Here is a 23199-nt window from a genome sequence, read left to right on the forward strand (position 1 = left end):
CACAGCGCCGTCCAGATCAATCCTGAGCACACCTAGGAATAGAAGAGGACTATGTGTGTGTAGGCAGACAGGACAAAATGTTCCAACATACTCAAAGCATACACATGTCACTCCGCTATATTGCTCCGATTTTTGTAATATACTAGTTATTACGCCATTGAACAAAAAATGTTACGGGTTTTTGGAACCCTGCGTTCTTTTAAGGTCTCTTGTGAGGACTCGCTGTGTGGCCCAGTGGTTGCGGTGCTCGGCTGCTAACCCGAGTCAAGGGTTCAATCCCGGCAGCGGCAGTTGCATTTTCGATGAAGGCGAGAAATACTAGACCAGTGTGTTGTAGTTAGATTTAGGTGTGCACGTTGACGAAACCCTGGTGATCATAATTTCCGGGGCCCTCCACTACGGGGCACATCCTAATGATATTGTGGATTTCGAACCTAAAACCCCAGAAATTATCTCTTGTGAGGTGCTAGGTAAAGGAGCGTCACCGTAAAAAATAAAATGAAAACAGGGAAACATTTATGTGTGCCACTTAATGTAAAAAAAGGGGGGAGTGCTGCAAGCCGTAGCGGACAAGAGGCAAAAAGATGGTTCATGCAAAAAACCTAAGCAATAATGAATATAAGGGACTTCGAAGCCAATCCAACAGTACAACATACACGAATACAAAAACAAAGGCATACGTTTAGACGCAAGACAAAGCAGTATGTTAATGTGAAATAAAGAAGAAAAAAAGGACGTCAGGCCATTTAACGCAGTTGCTCAGTGAAATGCGAGCTCATGAGCTGACAGGATATATCTGATTCCTTTCGGCGACACGAAACCAGGAGGAGAGTCTGGTATGCAGACAGTAAGCTTAGTTTACGCGAACAGACACGTACAGTACGTCTGAAACGTAAAGCCCAACCTGGATTCGTGCTCGTTCTGGCGCGAAAAGTGCACAACGGAAGTATCCTCTCAAAAATAAGAACGTTTACGAACGTGCCGTGCGCGTTCATTTTACACGTTATATATAATATAAAAAGGAGCGAGACTTTAAATGCCTTGATTAAAACCGATTAAAAAGAAGAGTAAAGAACGAAAATGTGAAGTGACCCGGGGTGCCACCCCCTGGCTACGCCACTGTCATGGCGTACCGGCCACTGAGCAAGCAAGGTGGATTTGGTTATTGGTAACTTTATTGGTAGTCCTGCAGAGCTTTCGCCGACCGGGCGGATAAGACAAAGCTTTTTTTCTTTCGTGAGTTCTGGTAGTTTCTTTGTGGTACGGAAACACTGAGCAACGGCCGTTTATCTTTCGTGAGCGGATGTTTGTGGAACATGCTTCATCAGCGCCGTGCCTTTGGGCCGTTTACCCTAACGGCTGGCGGAAGTTCCCGCAGTGTAACAGACAAGCTAGACTCAATGTCATTAGTAGCTCCCGACACTTCGCGACTCCACCATGAAATACACTCTAAGACAAAATCGAGTATTTGGGGAGTATTTCTGCCACACAACAATAATCGTCATCTTGCTTGTTCGCGTTTCCTTTTTTGAAAACCCAGCTCTCGTCACTTTCCTGTCAAGAATGCTATGTCACGCTGATAACGCGCGTGCCGTTCGTGACCGGGAAGTGCCGCGACCGCGGTGATAACGCGAGGAAAGTACGCGAGGTGGATGACGATTATTGTGTGGCAGAAACACTCCCAAAATACTCGATTTTGTCTTAGAGTGTAACAGGCGTGCAAATGACGCGCCTGTCACACCCTATTTTCCATGTAACGATGCACTCGTTGACGCGCGACATTTCATGGTGCTGCGAACGAAGCCCAAATGATCGCCCGAAGTACAAAGGGCGCAACTGTGCTTCGGACGTAAATGCACAAAGGGCGTAAATGCACAAAGGTCGCAAATATAGCCTAAGGGGCGCAACCAGAGCTTTGCGGACAAAATACTTCGTGGTAGTATTCGGTAACGCAATCTAGTTAATGAAACTTCAAAAGTTTCTGTGCAAGATCGCATGTTGTGCCGAGGGAATCTATAGGATGCCGAAAATCTGTTGTTTAGGACAGCAGACTTGGCATGCTCATATGAAGTACAAGATTTCTCAATTCGTGCAATAGCCGATTCCCTAGTACTTATGGCACATATCCACTTCACCATCAACAGCTACTCGGTGAAGGTGAACAAAGGTTATCACACGTAGAAAAATATTAGTTACGTGCGCAAGCAATCTAGCTTTCCTTTTGTATTAACGCGATAGCGTTAGAGCTCGTTTCGCAGAAATTCCGGTGGCGGCGTCGTAGGTTGTCGGCGAAACATCAGCGTTGTCCGTGAGCAAAAAAATCGAGAAAGATGCAAATAAATTATAAAATTTTCAGGTTCGAGTGAGAACCGTACCCAGATCTTCCGCGTGGCAAACAGGTGTTCTACCACAGAGCCACGCCATACTTTTTCCTTTCATGGTATTTATTACAAATGCGCGTGGTGTACATACATAGCGAACAAAAAACTCAAGGCCGCATCTGAGATAACTGATATTTATTCTCCAACCAAAGTTACGAAGACACGTAAAAACCCGACGTTTCGGAACCAGCTCGGTTCCTTCCTCAGGGGGGACTGCGGCGGCTTGGCAGCGGCCTCTTTAAGGCACTCTCGCGGCGGTTAACGACCCCACGCATTACCGAAGAGCGTAGCCCATGCGCATACACCGGGGGGAGAGTTCCGAGTGAACGGTTGATATTTTGAGTGGTCCTCTGTATATGCCACGACTCCAGTAGTAACCTCCTCCTCCACTTGGTTTCACTTTCGAGGATGGCGGTTCCGTTGAAGTCTATTCTGTGGTCAAACGTCTCTGCGTGCTCGGCGACGGCGCTGCGTTCTTTGTTGAGTTTACGGACGTCGTTGACGTGTTGCCTAATCCGTTCGGGGAAGTTTTTGGTCTCGCCGATGTATGACGAGGGGCAGTCGGCACACGGTATTTTGTAAACGACGCCGGGCGCCCTGTCCTTTGTTGGCCGGTCTTTCGGGCGGGGAAGGAAGCGGCCCAGCGTGCATGAAGGCACGTGCGCGATGTGCACGCCTTCTTTTCTAAAAATCCGAGCCAACGCCTTGCTGGCTCCCTGGACGTATGGGACCGACACGCGTTTTGGAGAGCTGTTCGTCAATGCTGGCTGGGAGTCGCGTAACCTCTTTTTCTCTGCGCGGCGGGCGACGGATCGAATGAAATTTCTGGGATAACCGTTTTTTCTGAGGTCCGCAATTACGCGGGCCTCTTCCTTCCGGCGTTCCGTGTCAGTGGAACATATCTTTTTGGCTCTCTGAAGTAATGTGGACACAACGGAGGCCTTGTGGGTGGAGGGATGGGACGAATCGTATTGAAGGTATCGGCCGGTGTGCGTCGTCTTCCTGTAAACGGAGAACTCCAAGTTACTGCCCCTTCTTGCCACCTGGACGTCGAGAAAGGGGAGGGTGCGGTCGCGTTCACACTCGACCGTGAACTGTATGGCTGGGTGAACGGAATTTAGGTGCAGTCTGAAGTTTTCAATTTCAGATGTCTTCACGACACAAAAGCAATCGTCCACGTAGCGAAGAAAGAGCTTGGGTCGCGGCGAGAAGGAGCCAAGTGCTTCCCTTTCTATATGTTCCATGGTCAGGTTTGCCATTGTGACGGAGATGGAGGCCCCCATTGCGGTTCCACTGTTTTGCCTGAAGATTGTTCCTTTGTAGGAAAAATACGTGCTGGACAGGCAGAATTCCAGTAGGCGGCAGAGTTCGTCAATAGTGAGTGGGGTCCTTTGACTCAAGCCATCGTCACCCTCAAGAGCAGCACGGGCACAGGATCCACACTTCCACACTTCCTCTCCATGCCGAGCCCTTTCAAGCTTCCTGCACCGAATCATCGCCCCTCTCACCCGGAATACCCCAACTCATGTCCACGACTCCAGCCACTTCGTGCAGATAGCATCAGAGGTGAGCATCGACGAAGACGAGAGCCTGGTCTCGTTCGACGTCGTATCTTTGTTCACCAATGTGCCGGTACCCTTATCTGTATCCTGTGCCCGTGCTGCTCTTGAGGGTGACGATGGCTTGAGTCAAAGGACTCCACTCACTATTGACGAACTCTGCCGCCTACTGGAATTCTGCCTGTCCAGCACGTATTTTTCCTACAAAGGAACAATCTTCAGGCAAAACAGTGGAACCGCAATGGGGGCCTCCATCTCCGTCACAATGGCAAACCTGACCATGGAACATATAGAAAGGGAAGCACTTGGCTCCTTCTCGCCGCGACCCAAGCTCTTTCTTCGCTACGTGGACGATTGCTTTTGTGTCGTGAAGACATCTGAAATTGAAAACTTCAGACTGCACCTAAATTCCGTTCACCCAGCCATACAGTTCACGGTCGAGTGTGAGCGCGACCGCACCCTCCCCTTTCTCGACGTCCAGGTGGCAAGAAGGGGCAGTAACTTGGAGTTCTCCGTTTACAGGAAGACGACGCACACCGGCCGATACCTTCAATACGATTCGTCCCATCCCTCCACCCACAAGGCCTCCGTTGTGTCCACATTACTTCAGAGAGCCAAAAAGATATGTTCCACTGACACGGAACGCCGGAAGGAAGAGGCCCGCGTAATTGCGGACCTCAGAAAAAACGGTTATCCCAGAAATTTCATTCGATCCGTCGCCCGCCGCGCAGAGAAAAAGAGGTTACGCGACTCCCAGCCAGCATTGACGAACAGCTCTCCAAAACGCGTGTCGGTCCCATACGTCCAGGGAGCCAGCGAGGCGTTGGCTCGGATTTTTAGAAAAGAAGGCGTGCACATCGCGCACGTGCCTTCATGCACGCTGGGCCGCTTCCTTCCCCGCCCGAAAGACCGGCCAACAAAGGACAGGGCGCCCGGCGTCGTTTACAAAATACCGTGTGCCGACTGCCCCTCGTCATACATCGGCGAGACCAAAAACTTCCCCGAACGGATTAGGCAACACGTCAACGACGTCCGTAAACTCAACAAAGAACGCAGCGCCGTCGCCGAGCACGCAGGGACGTTTGACCACAGAATAGACTTCAACGGAACCGCCATCCTCGAAAGTGAAACCAAGTGGAGGAGGAGGTTACTACTGGAGTCGTGGCATATACAGAGGACCACTCAAAATATCAACCGTTCACTCGGAACTCTCCCCCCGGTGTATGCGCATGGGCTACGCTCTTCGGTAATGCGTGGGGTCGTTAACCGCCGCGAGAGTGCCTTAAAGAGGCCGCTGCCAAGCCGCCGCAGTCCCCCCTGAGGAAGGAACCGAGCTGGTTCCGAAACGTCGGGTTTTTACGTGTCTTCGTAACTTTGGTTGGAGAATAAATATCAGTTATCTCAGTTTACTTACCCAACCAGACAGACTTCTGTCTAATGTTTACCTTCAAGGCCGCATCTACAAGCGTACAAGCGCTACACGGAAATACGTTTCAAATAACACTTATTCTAAATGGGTATTAGAGCAGTGCATTTCATGAACAGTGCATACCAGTCCGCGCCGTTGCTTGATGCTGCGTCCGAAAAAAAAATAACACCGAATGTCATGTATTGGAAGGAGCCTGTTTAACGCACGTAATATTGCGTGGCAGAAGCGTAGAGTCTCAACAAGCATCAAACATGTGAATTGCACAACGAGGGGGTGTCTTAAAGGCCCACAAAGCGCTCAGGTAGGCCGCGGCCAGGAAGTTTTTTCGGGGGGAGGGGGCACTTGCTGAAAGCCTTGACTATTTGAGAACAACGCCTATTTTCATGATTTATTTTTGATAAAACGCCATGTGTCATCAAAATTTCGGGGGGGGGGGGAAGCGGGCCCCCGGCTACGGGCATGCGCTCAGGCATATAACAATCATTACCGGCAACAGCATAAAAAATGTTGCACTGTGGCTTAGCTCGGCTATGCCAGGATAACGTAGCGTTAGCAAAGGTTCAGCTAATTATTCTTAGCTTTCCTGATTGTGTAGGATTAGCTTGATTATCATGCTTACTGCTGCTCCAATGACACACACACGGTATACGTATTATGTGGCACATGTATATTTATTTTGCCAGACAACTACTTCAGGATCCGATGAGTTAAGCTTCTCCGCCCTTCTGCGCCGTTGAGCAGCATTTGCGCTCTCCTTCTCCATGGCTAAACCCCACTGGCAAACGCCAGTCAGAGGCGCTGTCAAGCGGTTCCAGCTCAGTGTCAGACGGCGAGTGCACAGGGAAGGGGAATAGCAGCGCGCGCGCCGGCGCCAATACGTCTGCCAAGGCTACGACGTCACTCCTCTGGAAAGCGCAGACCGGCGGCGGAGTGCGCGCGAAGTGCCGGCTCCGGTGCGTGACAGCACTGATCCTCGCGCATGCGCAGCACGGCTATTGAGGATCCACGCGAAACTGGCTCGGCTGGGCCTGTGTAGCTAACGCTACAAAATTCAGTTTTACCGCAAGGGTGAAGCAATGAATGTGATAGCAACAAATTTTAGTGTTACACGAAGTGAGGCTGGCAGCTAGCTGTTATGTATTCGATCTCGCGTAACTACAAAACGCTGGTGTAGGAGAATACGGCCGCTCCATGGAGAGATGCTCCCCGCATAGTCACTTCGCGTTGAGAGCGCAACGCGTAGAAGGCTATACGAGCCGCCCGCTGTGATGGTGGTCGAGATAGCGCGCGCGCCAGCGACCGCAACCGCGCCCTTAGATTCAAAGTTTAAACTCGCTGCTCGCACGACAACCCCCCCTCTCCCCCCCCACCTCGCGTCTTTTCATGGTCGTTAAAGACGGGCGGGGCGTTTCCTGTCTGTTTCGACGGCAGGCCTCCCGAGCGGGGTGATGTTATCGCATGCACCCTCCGAGCGACGGAAATGGGCCGGCTCGTTTGATCTGTGCTTTGGCCGCGTTCGTCGGCCCCGCTCGCGCGCTTTTACCCGCGGTAGAACATGCAATACGCGGGGGGATCTCATCAATTCGGACTTCCCACCAGAAGGACATGACGGCGAAGGCAACGGCGACGGCAAACCCCGTCGAGACTGTCCATATGTGTGCAGGTGCGCGTGGCACCTTACGAACGCGTAGTGGGTTCTTCGCCGATTCGAAAAAGGAATTGTGGCGTATTATCGGCGCTTAACAACTGTACTTGCAGTAGACATTCTGGGATAGTTTGAAACGGCCAATGTTACGCGCAGAGACGTTAGTTTCCTTGCACGGTTGAGGTGCCCACCCAGAAGCGAAGCCAGCCTAGTGATTGAGAAGGCGATGTGCACGGGGCCCGATTTCGCTATCGCCTTCTATTCTTGAAGGCGAAGGTCAAGCATCCTCAAAGCTTTTCAGCGTGGTCATCTAGATCTGGCCCGTCTTCGGCGCTGTTTGGTTTCCATTGATGTAACGACTGGCGCACCAGCGTGCGTTATTGCACGTAAAACTTCCACATATTCAACCTGTTGTTGCGGCATGCATGATCTGATCAGACCGAAACACATTCCAAGAAACATCTTATACGCCTCCGTCAATCTTATTTAGTAACATAAGTTCTAGTCCAGAAGCGTAGCCAGAAATTTTCTTCGGTGGGCGGGGGGGGGGGAGGGGGGGTCAACCATCCTTTTGTGTTCGTGCGTGCGTTTGTATGTGTCCGTGTATATATACACATGCAAAATCGAAAAATTTCGGGGCGGGGGGGGGGGGGTCAACCCCCCAATCCCCTCCCCCTCCCACCCCCGGCTACGTCCCTGTTCTAGTCCTACCATTTGACTTCTTGGGGACGACCGTAACCACTTTCCAAAGAGCGTCTTATGTACGCCTTGGACAATCTCTTATTTAGAAATGCTGATTAGACTTGGCCATATAGAGACAAGAATACGCATCTGTATGCCTAGAGTAACATGCAACCGCGCACGCGGAAGCATGGCATCTTCTAGACTTCATGAAATGACGTCTTGCAGACGTGTGCGCTGGACGGACAACGCCGTCAAACCATCGCAACTAAAAATAAAATTACGGCGTTTGAATTGAAAGAAAGTATGTGAGCTTCAAGCCACCGTTTCTTTTTTGCTCATGTTGCTCACATTTTCCTCACTGTGATAATGTAATTCCACCTCCAGCGAGTAGCAAGCTGATGACGTTGGTAGCCGCCATATGTGTGAGGAAATCGGCTATGAGGCGCTTTCGGAAATCTTGTATTCAAGAAGAAAATGCTAAATCTTGCCGCCATAAACGAGAAATCGTCAGCCACTATGATTTCCTTGACTTAAGAACAAGAACGTTGCTAAAGAACATTGCAATTCACAGAGCTAGACTAGATTGATGCTGAAGACGGAAGCATAGTGTAAAGTTATGTCTATAAATTTTCTTATGTCTATTTTCTTGCTTACAGAAATTCTGTTTCGATAGAAATTATGCTGTAATTTTGTTTCATTGATTCATCAGTTTAGCTACCTTCACAATCCTTTTAATCTTCGTGAGGATAAGGCATAAAGCTTGCTTACATTTTTTTGTCTTTTGCTGCTTTTTTTTTCTCGGGGCTGGACTGCGTGCGCGTCTATTGCGCCGAAGACATTGTCGGTATAATCATTGGACGACGCCGATTCCCGCAAAATCTACACGAGTAAAACACACGGGCGCAAGATGCTGCAACCAGGTGAGCTCTCACGAGTCTTTACTAAAAACTAATGCCTCTCTGAAATTACAGTAACTTATCTAGCGTGCATGACCACGACAACAGGAAAGAGTGGGGTTATATCGCCGCGAAGACTTGTCTGTGACGAAGTTGTCATTGCGTGAACAAAACAAATGCTGGACACATTTTTCAGCTATGCGACTTGAACGTATTAAAAGTGCAGGACCACATAATCTGGAATAAACTTCGAAGGACATTCGTCAAAGTCCTCAGTCGTTTTCTCTCTCGTCGGCTCTTTCTTTGCATACGCTGAGCACAAGCAGCGGATAATTAAGTAGGAAGGTGTCTTCTTAATTCCTACCCTTGTAATATGTGATTTGTCACTGTGGCACACTGCTGCGACATTCGAAACGTTAGACGAATGTGGAATATATGCTATGCAAAAAAAGCACACCGTACTCTTTTTCTGCACGAGATTAAAATGGCATGTTGCTCTCTCTCTCTCTCTCTCTCTCTCTCTATATATATATATATATATATATATATATATATATATATATATATATATATATATATGTGTGTGTGTGTGTATATATATATATATATATACACACACACACATACATGATGTGTGAGACAGGTTTTGACCTAATGTCAAATTACCTGAATTAGATCACAACATGCCACATGTATCATCATCATCATCAGCCTGTCTACGCCCACTGCAGGGCAAAGGCCTCTCCCATGTTCCGCCAATCAACCCGGTCCTGTGCTTTCTGCTGCCACGTAATACCTGCAAACTTCTTAATCTCATCTACCCACCTAATTTTCTGTCTCCCCCTCACGCGTTTGCCATCTCTTGGAATCCAGTCAGTTACCCTTAATGACCACCGGTTATCCTGCCGACGTGCTACGTGCCCGGCCCATATCAATTTCTTCTTCTTGATTTCAACTATGACGTCATTAACCCCCGTTTGTTCTCTGACCCACTCTGCTCTCTTCCTGTCTCTTAAGGTTACACCTATCATTTTCCTTTCCATCGCTCGCTGCGTCGTCCTCAGTTTAAGTTGAACCCTCTTTGTAAGTCTCCAGGTTTCTGCTCCGTAGGTAAGTACCGGTAAGATGCAGCTGTTATATACCTTCCTCTTGAGGGATAGTGGTAGATTACCATTCATGATTTGATAATGCTTGCCGAATGAGCCCCAACCCATCCTTATTCTTCTAGTTATTTCACTCTCATGGTTCGGCTACGCGGTTACTACCTGTCCTAAGGAGACGTACTCCTTTACAACTTCCAGTGTCTCGCCACCTATCGCAAAGCGCTGTTCTCTACCAAGATTGTTCCACATTACTTTAGTTTTATGCATATTAATTTTCAGACCTACTCTTCTACTTTCCGTATCCAGTTCAGTAATCATGAGCTGCAATTCGTCTCCCGCGTTACTCATCAATGCAATGTCATCAGCGAATCGTAGGTTACTGAGATACTCTCCATTGACTCTTATCCCTAGCTCTTCCCAATCTAGGGCCCTGAAAACCTCCTGTAAACACGCGGTGAATAACATTGGAGAGATCGTGTCTCCCTGCCGTACGCCCTTCTTTATTGGGATTCTGTCGCTTTCTTTATGGAGGACTATAGTGGCTGTGGATCCGCTGTAGATTTCTTCCATTATGTTTATATAGGCTTCGTCGATGCCTTGATTCCGCAGTGCCTGCATGACTGCTGATGTCTCCACCGAATCAAATGCCTTCTCGTAATCTATGAAGGCTATGTATAGGGGTTGGTTGTATTCCGCGCATTTCTCTATCACCTGATTGATAGTATGAATATGGTCTATTGTTGAGAATCCTGTACGAAATCCTGCCTGGTCCCTTGGTTGATTGAACTCCAATGTCGTATTAATTCTGTTAGCAATTACTTTTGTAAATAGCTTGTAGACGTCCGACAGTAAGCTTATGGGCCTGTAATTTTTCAGGTCTTTGACGTCCCCTTTCTTATGGATCAAGATGATGTTGGCATTCTTCCAAGATTCTGGTATGCTCCCCGTCGAGAGGCACTTCGTATACAGGGTGGCCAGTTTCTCTAACATAATCTCTCCACCGTCTTTCAACAGGTCTGATGTTACCTGATCCTCACCAGCTGCTTTGCCTCTTTGCATTCCCTTTAGGGCTTTCTTTACTTCTCCTGTCAAGAAGTAAAGAAAGCCCTAGAGGGAATGCAAATCAGATCACCAAATGCTATTTTCAATGTCGCGCAACCTTCACCGTTACGCATCACCTGACACACACTGCTATATAAAATGATCAACGAGACATTATGCTCTAACGAAGGCCGGGTCCAGGTTCGTTCGTGCTCTTTTCTTTTTTAAACTGCATTTATAGATTATATATTCGCCGGTAATTAAGAGCGATCCAGCCCCCACTCACCTCTCTTGCCTGGTGACAGCAATACGTGCACCCAAACATACGCCTCCCCTCACAATCATACACATATCAAACAACCCATAGCCGTGCGCAGGGTCCTTCGTTAAGGTTGGGCAAGTTTCACCGCAGCACCTCCCGGCCTCGTTGGTCGATTCCGAAACAAAACGAGATCCGCAACTGATGCGAAAATGAAAATGAAGCGATGACTGCTTCACACCAAGGCCTGCTATTGGTTCCCGCTTTTCCGGGTTGAAGATGGGAGGTTGTTTTTTTAGTGCAACATCAGGGATCCTTGGTCTCCAGTCTCGTCCCAACCCTGCAAAAATGACGTGAAAGGTCCGAGTGGGTAAAGGTATGGGGTTAGAATGGGCGCCCTCCTTCAAATGATATGGGGGGGGGGGGGCAAAGGGGGCACCCCCGCCCCCTTTGCGCACCCCTATGAACCAACCCACGTAGGCTCGGTGTGCCCCTCTGAGCTAAGTGGAGTCCCCGTTGAGCAAAAAGAGACGGCCAGCCTTCGGTGAAGTGTGGTTTTGAGGACAGATTATTTTATGCTGCATTCTTTTGGGTGAGTAGCTGTAGTCGCACTTATGACGTTGGATTTTGTAGAGCTGTAATCCGACCAATCCGTTATGCAGGCTTTCTACCGTCCCACCTTGTGCGAGTCGCTTTGCTCGCATCGCGCCAGAAGCTCCTCCTGCGGCGCTACGCCTCGCACCATGCTGCGGCGTTCCTCCAAGGCTCTCCGACGGCTTGGGTTCCCGTTGTCTTGGCCAAAACTGACTCTTTGGTTTCAAAAGCCGCTGTTCGGGATCCCCGCTTCCGCCACCGGCGCTGTGCTCATAATGCTGTCGCTGCGGCGCCCACTGCGAGGAGTCCTCGCCAGCTGCTGCGTGACGCGCCACCGCTCACTTACAAGAAGAGGACCATAGAGATCACCACGTGCGGCGACCTCTACAAGGTCAGTTTGCGAAAGATAGTGACAAAGTGAAGGGTTCCAGCACTTTACGACGCGAGCACAAGAAGAGAGACGCACACTACAACGCCTTCGTCCTGTGCGCCTCTCTACTTGAGATCGCGCCGTAACGTGCTGGAACCCTTCACTTTGTCATCATGTACCAACTGGCCCACAAAATTACACCGATAAGCGAAAGATAGTTTGGTACGCATTTTGATTAGGCTGAAATGCAAAGAACAGCATTGAGCTTAGGTTTAAGTGCACGTTAAAAAACTACGGGTTGCCTAAATTAAGCCGGAGTACGCCACTACGGCATGGTTCATAACCATATCGTGGTTTTGGCGATTAAAACCTTTCGGTAGGATACCATGGTACAACAGGCATGAGAGTTCAACAGCGTTGCTTGGTGTGCGAGTTGGTTCGTCATGTGTAGATTGAAGCATAGTTTCCTAAAATGACCTAGAGGGAACTCTGGCGCTGCGATCGTTCAGCCACCATGGGAATGATGGTTAGTACACGGATTTGCCTAGTCTTCGTGCTTGTGGGCTTCGAACGCACTTGTGGCTTTGTTTATTGCTATGTTTTGGCTTTCTTTCGGATAAAAGAATGGATCGTTGTGAACTTCGTGACCAGATTTGAATCGGTGAGCCTAATGAAGTTAAAGTGGTGAGGTGAAACTGCTGATTTTTGCTCAACTTCGTTTTGCGACAAAGCGGATGCAGGCCACGCGGAGCCAAACGGAGCCGAAAGAACGAAGTTTAGACAAATCCGTGTACTACCCATGATTCCCATGCTGGCTGAAGCGCGATGCATTGCAGCTCCCATAGACACTAGCGCCAGAGTTCCCTCTAGTAAGTATTGTAGGAAACTCTATGGGTTGAAGGAGCTACTTTTATGTGTGTGGGTGAGAGAGAGAGAGAGAGAAAAGGAGGTGCACGGAGATGAACAGACAGAGGGACGACTTGCAAATGCTGGATGGGTGGGTCCTCACCTACTATTTAATTTTCTCACACGATAGTTAAGGCCATAACCATCTCCACTTTACGGAACGCAGAAATGGCGAGCCGAAGGTCGTCGTGGGTACGACCAGGCACCCGAGACGGGCGCTCGCGTACCCGTTGTATACATTCACACGGGGCTGGACCGCATGGAGCACGGCGACCGCACAGAGCGACCGCTGACCTTGATGTTCACGGGTGCACCGGGGCAGTACCAGGACTACAGCTACAACATCCCTTTTCTCAACAAGAATGGCGTGGACGTTCTATCATTCAACTGGCCCGGTATGAATCGGTCATCGGAAGGGTTTCGGTTTCGGCTGCTTTATGTATACTGCATTCGGCGGGCGTCAGACCACAGTTGGCCGCCACCTCGGCAGATCTGACATCCGAAGCTGACATCTGAAGCTGGTTAAGATGACTGCTATTTGTAAAATTTAACGAGTATAAGCGTTTATGGGCCAAGCCAGCGCCTTCTCTATCTTTCTGTGCCTTGGCGAAGGAGAGGAGCGCCATGAAAACCGGCCGTCGGCGTTAGCGCGCCTTTTAGCCGCTAGGCGCCACCACCGTAGTAGACCCGCCGTCATGTCGTCGCTCGCGGAAACTAATGCCGTGGCTGCATTCGAAGCTGCTATATGGTTCAGTTTTCAGCTGTATTCGCGCTGTTTAAAGTATAATGAAAACTTGTAGACGGGAATCATGAAGCGCTTGTCGTTCTGGGCAACCAGCCCATTTCAAAGGCATGTGTCGTTCGCGGCTATTTGATCGAGACGCTCGCGCGTCGTCCGCTAGGCCCATACCAGAGAGCGCATGCCAGTGATGCTCGAAGGATTCTTTTGTCACCGTTGCGTTCGCTTGATTGAGAGTCGGTTTTTGACTGCCTGAAAGCGGATTTTTGGAAGCAGCCAGGAGCTAATACTGAAAGCTTCGGCGCTACCGCCTACTGGTGTAGCACACTATACGCAAGCCTGGAGTTAATGGGCTAAAGAGCACGAAATGTCACTAGACTGCTTCCAGGGCTATACGAGATCACCCGTTCCCTTCTTAAAGCTATTGAGAATTACATTTGTTGCCACCGAGAGAAAGCAACAGCTGGTGCCAGCAAATGAACTATGCCAAGTGATTCCACCATTTCAGAGCTTAAACCAGTTAAATCATGGTGGTACGAAAAAAAATTACAGCATATCCACGAGTGAATCATGAAGAGCTTGGGCGAAGCTCCTGAAGCAATCATGGTTACACCGTGAAATGTTCAGTGGTTTCGCCCAGCAGTAATCAAAGCGATACGCCGCTTTGATTACTGCACGCCATCTAGCGTGCAGGGTGCCGCTGCTTTCTTTTCTTTCTTTTTTCTCTTTTTTTTACACACATTGCACACATTTCTATAGGACAGCGCCATGTATATCGTCACCCAACTGCAGTTTGCATGCATCTCTATGGGACAGCGCCATCTATTGAATGATACGGAAGACGCGACGGCGGGGACTCGCCGCATGGAGCGACGACCGACCAGGTGAAGCTATAAGGGGCTTCGCCCCTAAAACAGACAAAATTCAGCTGCATATGCCGCGCGCTTCCTGCAACGCTGGCCGATGTGTGTGAACAGACGCTGTTGTTCAAGTGTAAAGTCGCAGTGCCGACTCTCAACTTGAGCCAATGTGACAGGCGTGAAAAATGCGGCCTGTTCTCAGTTGCTTGAGTTTGTCTTTGTATTTGTCGACGGATTGTTGTAGCCTCAGTATCTGGCTCCTCAGCTCTTTCTTTTCCTTCTATTTGGCCTTTTCGGTAGTGAGCAATGTAGAGGCCGAATGGATGTCGACCTGGATGCTTTTGTCGCATGGGGAAGCCTGCCCAGCCTTGTGCACCCATTCATTGTGACACTGTATATGATAGTCGCTTGTTTCGCCGGTGGCGCATGTGGTGTCCATGGGTTCCGATTCTTCAGCTTCGGGACCTAATGTCAGCGCTGCATATGGCGGCGATCGCGAGGCGGCATTGCTACTGGTACGTGCACTTGTTGACTGCTCGGACGCAGCACGGTCACGTTTATTCATACCGAACATGCTTGGTTCAGTTGTTACCTTGGGCTGCAAACGTGAAGGTTGGTCTGCAAAGACTGACGCTACGCCATCCTTCTTAAGCCGCCGCTTCTTATATTCTATGGAATCTTCGGGTCGTAAATGACGGCTACATATTCTAGTGTAGTTTGAATATGTATTAGGACACCAATTATCCCGCCTAATTACTGCAAGCCACCTCTCGCGAACACCAGCGGCAGCTGGAATTTCATGGAGGGACAGCCGAACGGTGTATTAAGGCGAAAGCCTTAGATGCCTAACCAAATGCGAAAATTGACCGCCGCTGGCGTCAACAAGTGATGCAAGAAATCATCACATGATGACGTCAGATGATAAAACTTTGAGACATCATCGTGACGTCACATCACGTGACGTCGTCATTGTACATCTTCGCTTGGTCAAAATGGGCCAATCACGGAGGCAGTGCATAACCATCTGAGGTGCGGAAAGCTTGCAGTGCCTCCGATCCTTGAGACTGTAAGAAAACCACGTCAGGTGCAGAAAAACCTCGGAGGGAGGCAGGGGATGTTCAATACATTGTCTGGGAAGAAAAAAAAACGATGGCTTTCGCCTTTCAGTCGTCTTAGGTGAATGCATAAAGGACCCTGTGAGTATTTTTTCTTTATCAATAAAGGGAAATAAAAAAAGACAATCGTGATTTCTTTCAGTTACATTTACAGAGTGGAACACAATAGGCTGCAATAGCCTGAAGGTGAAAATAAAATGCGGATGCTGTGAAACGTACTCGAACCCAGCCACGGTAGTCTAGTGGTTATGGCATTCGACGGCTGACCCGAAGGTCGCGAGATCGAATACCGGCCGCGGCGGCTGCATTTTCGATGGAGGCGAAAATGTTTGAGGCCCGTGGGCTGAGATTTAGGTGCACGTTAAAGAAGCCCAGGTGGTCGAAATTTCCGGAGCTCTCCACTACGGCGTCCCTCATAATCATATCGTGGTTTTGGGACGTTAAATCCCAGATATTCTTATGTCAAACTCAAATGCAGGCATCGAACCGGCGGCACGGCCTGGCAGACTGCCTGCGGAATATGTACAGTGGGGATGGAAAGAAACGCAGACATGCGGCACCTACGTTCCTTGCTGTTTCGCATTTTCAAGTGGTTGTAGCCTGGATGATTGACTGTATCGTGGGGGATTCAGTCTTTTCATCAAAGACCATCTAGCGTATTTTTATTGCCACCACAGTAGTGACGCAGGACTATAGCTAAATTGACTAAAGATAGCATCGATAGCTTTTTAACTATCGATAGTGTAAACAAACTATCGATAGTAGTAGACTCTGGTACAACTATCGACAACCTATCGATAGTCCAATCAGTAGTACCATAGTTAATATTACTAGCGATATTACCGTCAGGCGTGTTTATTGCTTTGTTTTGATGTATTCGGGTTTCACCATCAAAGACGTACTGTTCGCAGCGTTTGGTGCAGATCGCGCCGCAATGTTTGAGAATCTTTGTGATTGTTTGAGATCATTTTGTTAAGATTACGTGCCAGACGCGAATAGTCAAGTTTATTCAAGAGCTTACGCGAGCATCAGCGATAACGCTGGAGGGTTCGATGACTGATGTATAAAAGACGAAGCGTTCCACCAATTATCAGATACTCGACGGCCGGCGACTGTTCTCGCCGCTACCAGTACGTTGCGTGTATCGCTTGTATATTGAGTTTTTATTTTCTGGACACAAGTTTGCCCAAATAAAGAGCTTCGTACTTCCCAGTCTTTGTGCAGCATTCTTCACGCTCACAACCACGTGACAAACTTTACATAGTGGTGCGAATAATGATGCTGTTGCTGGCTGGCCATATTGCCAAAATATTTGCGATAGCCTACTATCAGCTTCACTTAATATATGAGCAATTTTTGGCGAGAGAAATATGCGCAATAAAAATGGCGGAATATGTCAGTCAATAAATTCATATTCAAAAGCAACCAGTTACACCTTACAAATAAGAAACTTAGTTCTTGATAATGTTTTTTATATTGAAATCATAAAATGGAATATAAATTTGAAGCCGCGCAGTTCCACAACATGTAACGGCTTCCTTTCCGCTACAGCTGAATAGTTTGACTTTATGATCATGTGTCAGCGAAGCACTCTGGTGAACAACACAAGCATGTCAACTTTCTTGCGCCCTTCAGCCTGCTCCTCTGGCTTGACTACATGAACTACGCGCGCGGGGAACCAAGTTTATGCTGCGACGAGTTCGCACTGTTGATTTTATACTATCGATAATACTCACCATCGATAGCTTTATCGATAAACGATAGCATTTTTTACCATCGATTGTTCGATAGTGACTCCGCTATCGATAGTATCAATAGTACCATTGATAGTTCTGTATCACTACACCACAGTCAGAGCGTGATGAAAACAGCGCGCCGCTATGTTCGCATTTCTTTCCATCCCCCTGTACACGTGAAAGCTTTCGAGAAGCACGAATCCAAATAAACTCGGATGCAAACACGAATTCGTCAGCTTCCTAGTACGTGTGGCCGCCCAGCGCCAGCTTCCCGTAGTCTTACGTAGTCTACTCGCACAGCGCCGCCACCCGGCAGCGGCGAGCGGAGGCGGAGCGCGCGCTCGACGGCCAGAGGAGAGCGTTCGCCCAGGCACTGAAAAAATAGGAGGCGCTGGCCAAACGTACGCATGGGTACACGAGGAATGTATACATATTTCACGTTTTCTAAACATACGTTTCTTTGGAAGCGGAAACGATCGCAAGATGTGACCGGAAGTATTCTGTGGCCACGCACAAGCACTACATGACCGAAGTGACGCGGGAAGCTATCAGCATACACTCCGCATAACTCCGTGCTTGCAAACTAGCCGTAGCCGCAGAACGTGACGTTACAAAGACTTACCGATTTGATGGCGCCGCCATTAGTTCTTGGTGCAAAAGTGGCCGTCTTTATGTTTATCTTGCACCCACGCCGTAACTTCCGCCTCCTTGTCAACTACACGGGCTTCAGAGGGTCTAAAAAACCGAAAGGGGGTAATTTCCCACGCGATTAAACACAGTTTTGTATACGTGTGTGAAGAAATGTTTCAAATGACATCTATACAAGTTGGGCAGCGGTGTTCCGGGTAGCAATATTTGCCAGGGAGCCATAGATTCACATATTCGCTGTAAAATTAATCTTATAGAAGTCTGGAGTTACACTAGGTGAAGGCCGTTCCAACTAGGAAAATGTTTGCTGGGTGTTTAGCTTGTGGCTGGCCTAACTGGAGGACAGACATACTGATGACAGCGCCTTCAACGCGGCCTTTTGTAACAAGCATTGTCCGTTCTCCGTTGGAATTACCCGCATATTTCCCTCCTTCCTATCTGTAGAGCTAAAAATGTTCTCTATAAACAACGCGTCTGTGATGCTTTTACACATCTTATCCCGTCACTGCTCGCTTGCTTTGTGTTCACTCGAAGAAGCATGCCTTACGCTCAGTGCGATAGTCAAGCTCTATTTCTAATCGCTTTAGCATTTAACCTTTCTTTCACCCTTGCCCTATTCTGTGTGAGATCTGCTATGCATAGTAGACATTTTACAAAAATCCACTGTAGCCAGGTCAAAGACATAGCAGTTTCACATCTATCTCAAGTTATGCGGCCTCTGTCCCATTGTCTTCCTGTAGTCAGCTAGTTAGCCCCTCATAGAAACGCTCTCAAATCATTGTATAATTTTTTTACAGTCAGCTTATTTTCCCTTTCTTTCACCAGGCTTTGATTTCACCATGGCGACCGGCTACTGGTGGCACAGCTGTGATGAGAAGACCAGACTAGTCGTCGATTTTCTAAAGAAACTTAAGATCAATAAGTGAGTACTACCGACAGTGAGGACCTTTCTATTTTTTCCGTTAAAAGGCACCAAGGTACTTACAGACAGCACTGCACTTAATGATCGATGACCATATGTGGTGATTATATTTCGTATGTGTTGGAATCAGAGTTAGTTTGTTTTTCCGTAGTATTTTTTCTTTCCTTCCTGGTAACTGGCGCTCCTCTTGTGCGCAGAATTCACGCCTGCGCGTTAATAGCGAGCTGCACTTTTTTGCAGGATCGACATGCTAGTCAGCCACAGCACAGGAAGTACTCCTGCGGTGCAGTTGGTAGCCGAGGAGCCCAGCATTGATGTCAAATCCTTGGCCCTGCTTATGCCCGTCGCAAGCCGACACTTCAGGTCAGCTCAATGCGGCAATTCTCTGCTCGTTCGCGTTCTCCAAACGGGCGGTCATAGGCGAATTTTATCGCATCTAAGCAGGGGCGTAGCCAGAAATTTTTTTCGGGGGGGGGGGGTTTCAACCATACTTTATGTATGTTCGTGCGTGCGTTTGTATGTGTGCGTGTATACATACGCAAGCAAAAGTGAAAAATTTCGGGGGGGGGGGGGTTTGAACCCCCCCCCCCCTTGGCTACGCCCCTGCATCTAAGTGCTCATGGCTAGTACTGTAGTAGCGTTGGAGCAATAGTTAAACATAGATTACGTTTTCGAAAGGACTTGCAACAAAATTACACCAGGAATAAAAGAAAATTATGTAAACACCTTAAGCGCAGAGTCGTTCACCAGTCCAGGTCTGTAACCATGTGTCCCGACTCGCACAGCTTGAGTGGTCCTTCTGATTTTTTTCACGCTGAGAGAACGATGACCAGTGCGTTTATCTTGTACTGTATATGCTGGCCCAGGAAGCATAGGTCGGCACTCAGTCGCTCACTCGCTCACTTGCTCACTCTCTCACTCTCTCACTCTCTCACTCACTCACTCACTCACTCGGACTCAGATCGAGCCACGAGAGTGAGTCTGAGCTAGTCTGAGGGAGTAATTTTAGGGAACTAGCCGGGACAGTTGGGCGAGTTGGTGCAACTGTCCTTCGGTGGCCTAATTCGTTTTTTGCCATATGCATAGTCTTTTTATGGTTGCGAACCCCAGGTGGTCGAAATTTCCGGAGCCCTCCACAGGGCCGGATTAAATGTGCGGAGGGCCCGGTTCAAAAAAATAAGGGGGGCCCCTCGCCCCGCCCCCTTTCTTTCCCACTTTGTCATCTGGTCATGCTTGAGACTTGACGCTTTTTAGATTTAGCTGCAAAGAACACAAGCCATATTTATTCTAAGCCTCTCCGGAGTGTGTAATATCACCTGGGCGTTTTCTTTCTTGCGGAGCACGTGGAGAGATTGTCATCGTAATAATTAACTATATCAGGAGACGAAGACACATCGACAGCATTAATATTTGTCTGGTTCCTTGGATCATACTGAAAGAAGACACTCTGCGAGAAGTTAAGACGAAAAGAAGGAATGCATACGACACTTAGAAGTGCAGTCCAAGCGCCGTGTGTGTTTCTTCCATTCGTCTTAACCTATAGCGTTGTTTACCCTTATTTCAAGAGAGGACATCTTCCCTCGAAAATCAGGGAGCGCCTTTGTGAAAAATAGCTTCCTCTATCTGCTTCAGCTTCACTGATTCGGTAGCGCACGCTTTGGTTGCCTGCGTGCGAGCTCTGCCGAAGTTGACAGGTGGGCCTTTTTCAGAAACTGTTCGCACGTACTTACAGTAAATACGCTACCAATCGTCTAGCTACTTTTGATTTCATACAATAACACACATTTAAGCTCTTATAAGGCAGCATTTCGATATAGTGCTTTTATGCATATTGTATATGCCTACTGATCACAACAAGTAATACAGATGGTTTAAAATTAAAATATCTTCAATACGGGAAGGGGGTGGGCCAAATCTTTCGGAAAAGGTGGCGCCTATAAAAATGAGATCCGTGTAGAACTTTCACAAAAACGTTTTTATTAAGACTCGAAAAACGACCACACATATTTTCATTTATGCACAAATCGGTCGCTTTTAAACATGTAATAGGGTTACATTTTTGCAGGCAATATTCACTTTCATAGGGCTATAGGAGAAGGAAACACATTCATTGCACACATCTTTTCTGCGTTTAAACTGCGGAATATCTTGATATTTTTACGAAATATTTTTTCTTAAACACAGTGTACAAAATTGGTGAACTCTTTCGCAGAAATGCAACCTTGAAATGGGGCGTGTATACCTATTAACATGTTCTCTGTTTTCATTATTCTTTTAAGTAGAGAAAGAAGGTATGTACGTTTCTACAAGCGTTTTCGTGTCTTTTGCTGAGACAGTTTGTTGATCAGCTCTTCAACATTTACCCTCCTAAGAACCTCCGTCTCTACGCTCAGCAGTGACAAATCACTGAGGCGGCTGTCGGTCATCGTTGATCGAAGCCTGTTTTTGATCAATTTCAGTTTGCTGAATGATCGTTCACCAGTGCAATTTGTGACCATTAAGCAAAAAAAAAAAATCTAAGAGCCACATCGACATCAGGGAAAGAACCTTCAAGCTTTTCACGAATTAGAAGTTCAAAAGTGTTAAAAGAAATTCAAAAGTGATGGTCAGTTGAAGACCCCCACCACAACGCTCAAGCAATTGCGGTGAGGGTCTGCTGGCGGCCAGATAGTGGATATATGTTGTAGATATTTCCTGCGCACAACCTTTACCAAGTCATGGTCTCTTAAGTTTCCCTATATAACCACCAAGCAGGAATTAAGACAGAACGGCAATGCCAGAAGCGAAGAATCGAACCATTACTCCTTCGGAGTCCTGGCATAATCAAGAAGTTCGGTACCATACAAATATTTCATGGTACGTTGTTTACACTATAATGAAAGCATACTATAGCATACCTATGCGTCAGCTTCATACCGGTTATTTTCATTCAGCGCATTAAACGATATTTCAAACAGGAACCACTCTCTATGCGCCTTCGCATTGCGTGTTGGACCGTAGCTGCTAAAATCCTCGTCAGGCTGCTCTGTGTATCCATCCGCTGGATCAGCTCCTTCCCTCTACACGATGCATGGTCTTGGGCGAGTAAAAGGTTTTTACCACAGACTGCAGAACTGTGAGCTGACTTCAAGATTATGCACGTTATGCAACGAACAACCTCTTAGAAGCATGTATATTGATTATTGAAATAGACAATCTGTTTCTATCAGGGGAATCCAGCAGGAGGGTTAAACTTTTTCGAACAAAACAACGAAGTCGGCCATTTTTTCTGGCCCTTGGGGGGCCCCCTAAAACCGGAGGGCCCGGTTCATTTGAACCCCTTGAACCCTGGATAATCCGCCCCTGGCCCTCCACTACGGCCTCTCTCATCATCATATCGTGGTTTTGGGACGTTAAACCCAAGATATTTTTATGGTTGCGAGAATCTTTAATCTTGTCATTTTAGTAGTATGTGCATATCTTTAGGCGCTTTTAATTAAGCCTCATTTGCTAGTAGCGCGTCGTCCTGTCTCTTTCGTGTCTGTGTGTTGTGGTTTTTCGCGCTTTTTTCAAAACATATTTTAGTGAGTTTGATTAGAAGTGAGTCCGGTTGAGAAGTTCTTGATAAAAATATATCGTGTGAGTCATCTCTCAATAAAACTGCCCTTACTGGATCGCAGCCACTGATAATTCGTACATGAAGGTACGAGACCAAAAGGTGCCAAGTAGAGCACCGATTATTCGAGATATTCATGTTAGAACATCGACACCAAGGTAAACAAAATGTAATTATACGCTAACGGAGCCATGAGTCGACTCACTCAGACTCAAATCGAGGCGCGAGTCTGAGTCTGAGTAATATTTTGGTGAGCGAGTTCGAGTGAGTCCGGTCGAGGAAAATTTTAGTAAGTCTGAGTCCGAGTGAGCCCGGTCGAAGAAACTTTTGGCGAGTCTGAATTCGAGTGAACCAAATAACAAAATATATTTAATGAGTAAGTCTGAATGAGCTACAAATTGTTTGCCGACCTATGCCAGGAAGAGAGATAAAATATTAAAGACAGATAGGTTTACTGGATTAATAGTTATGTTCGCTACTCTGCACTGTGGGATGGAATAAGCGCAGGAAAGATGACGACAGGAGAAAAGAACAGGTAATCTGGTTCAGTAAAACTTGCTACTGGGTGAGTTGGTTCATACTTGCAAGGAAAAACTGGATGCGCGACAACTATATGTAGTTTGCGCGCATCCATATTTTCCTTGCAAGTACAAAGACAAGGACGCAGAAGACACGGACGAGTGCAATTTTTTTAAACAAACTGTCACGCTCTGCAGA

General features: G+C 47.7%; 1 protein-coding gene across 1 annotated transcript in view; it reads left to right on the top strand.

Moving 5' to 3' along the window:
* The window catches only part of LOC119383063 (uncharacterized), a 49985-nt gene that overhangs the window by 655 nt on the left and 26131 nt on the right, over positions 1–23199 (top strand). The window lies entirely within an intron of this gene.

Source organism: Rhipicephalus sanguineus, chromosome 2 (assembly GCF_013339695.2).
Source record: "Rhipicephalus sanguineus isolate Rsan-2018 chromosome 2, BIME_Rsan_1.4, whole genome shotgun sequence".
Taxonomy (NCBI): Eukaryota; Metazoa; Arthropoda; class Arachnida; order Ixodida; family Ixodidae; genus Rhipicephalus; species Rhipicephalus sanguineus.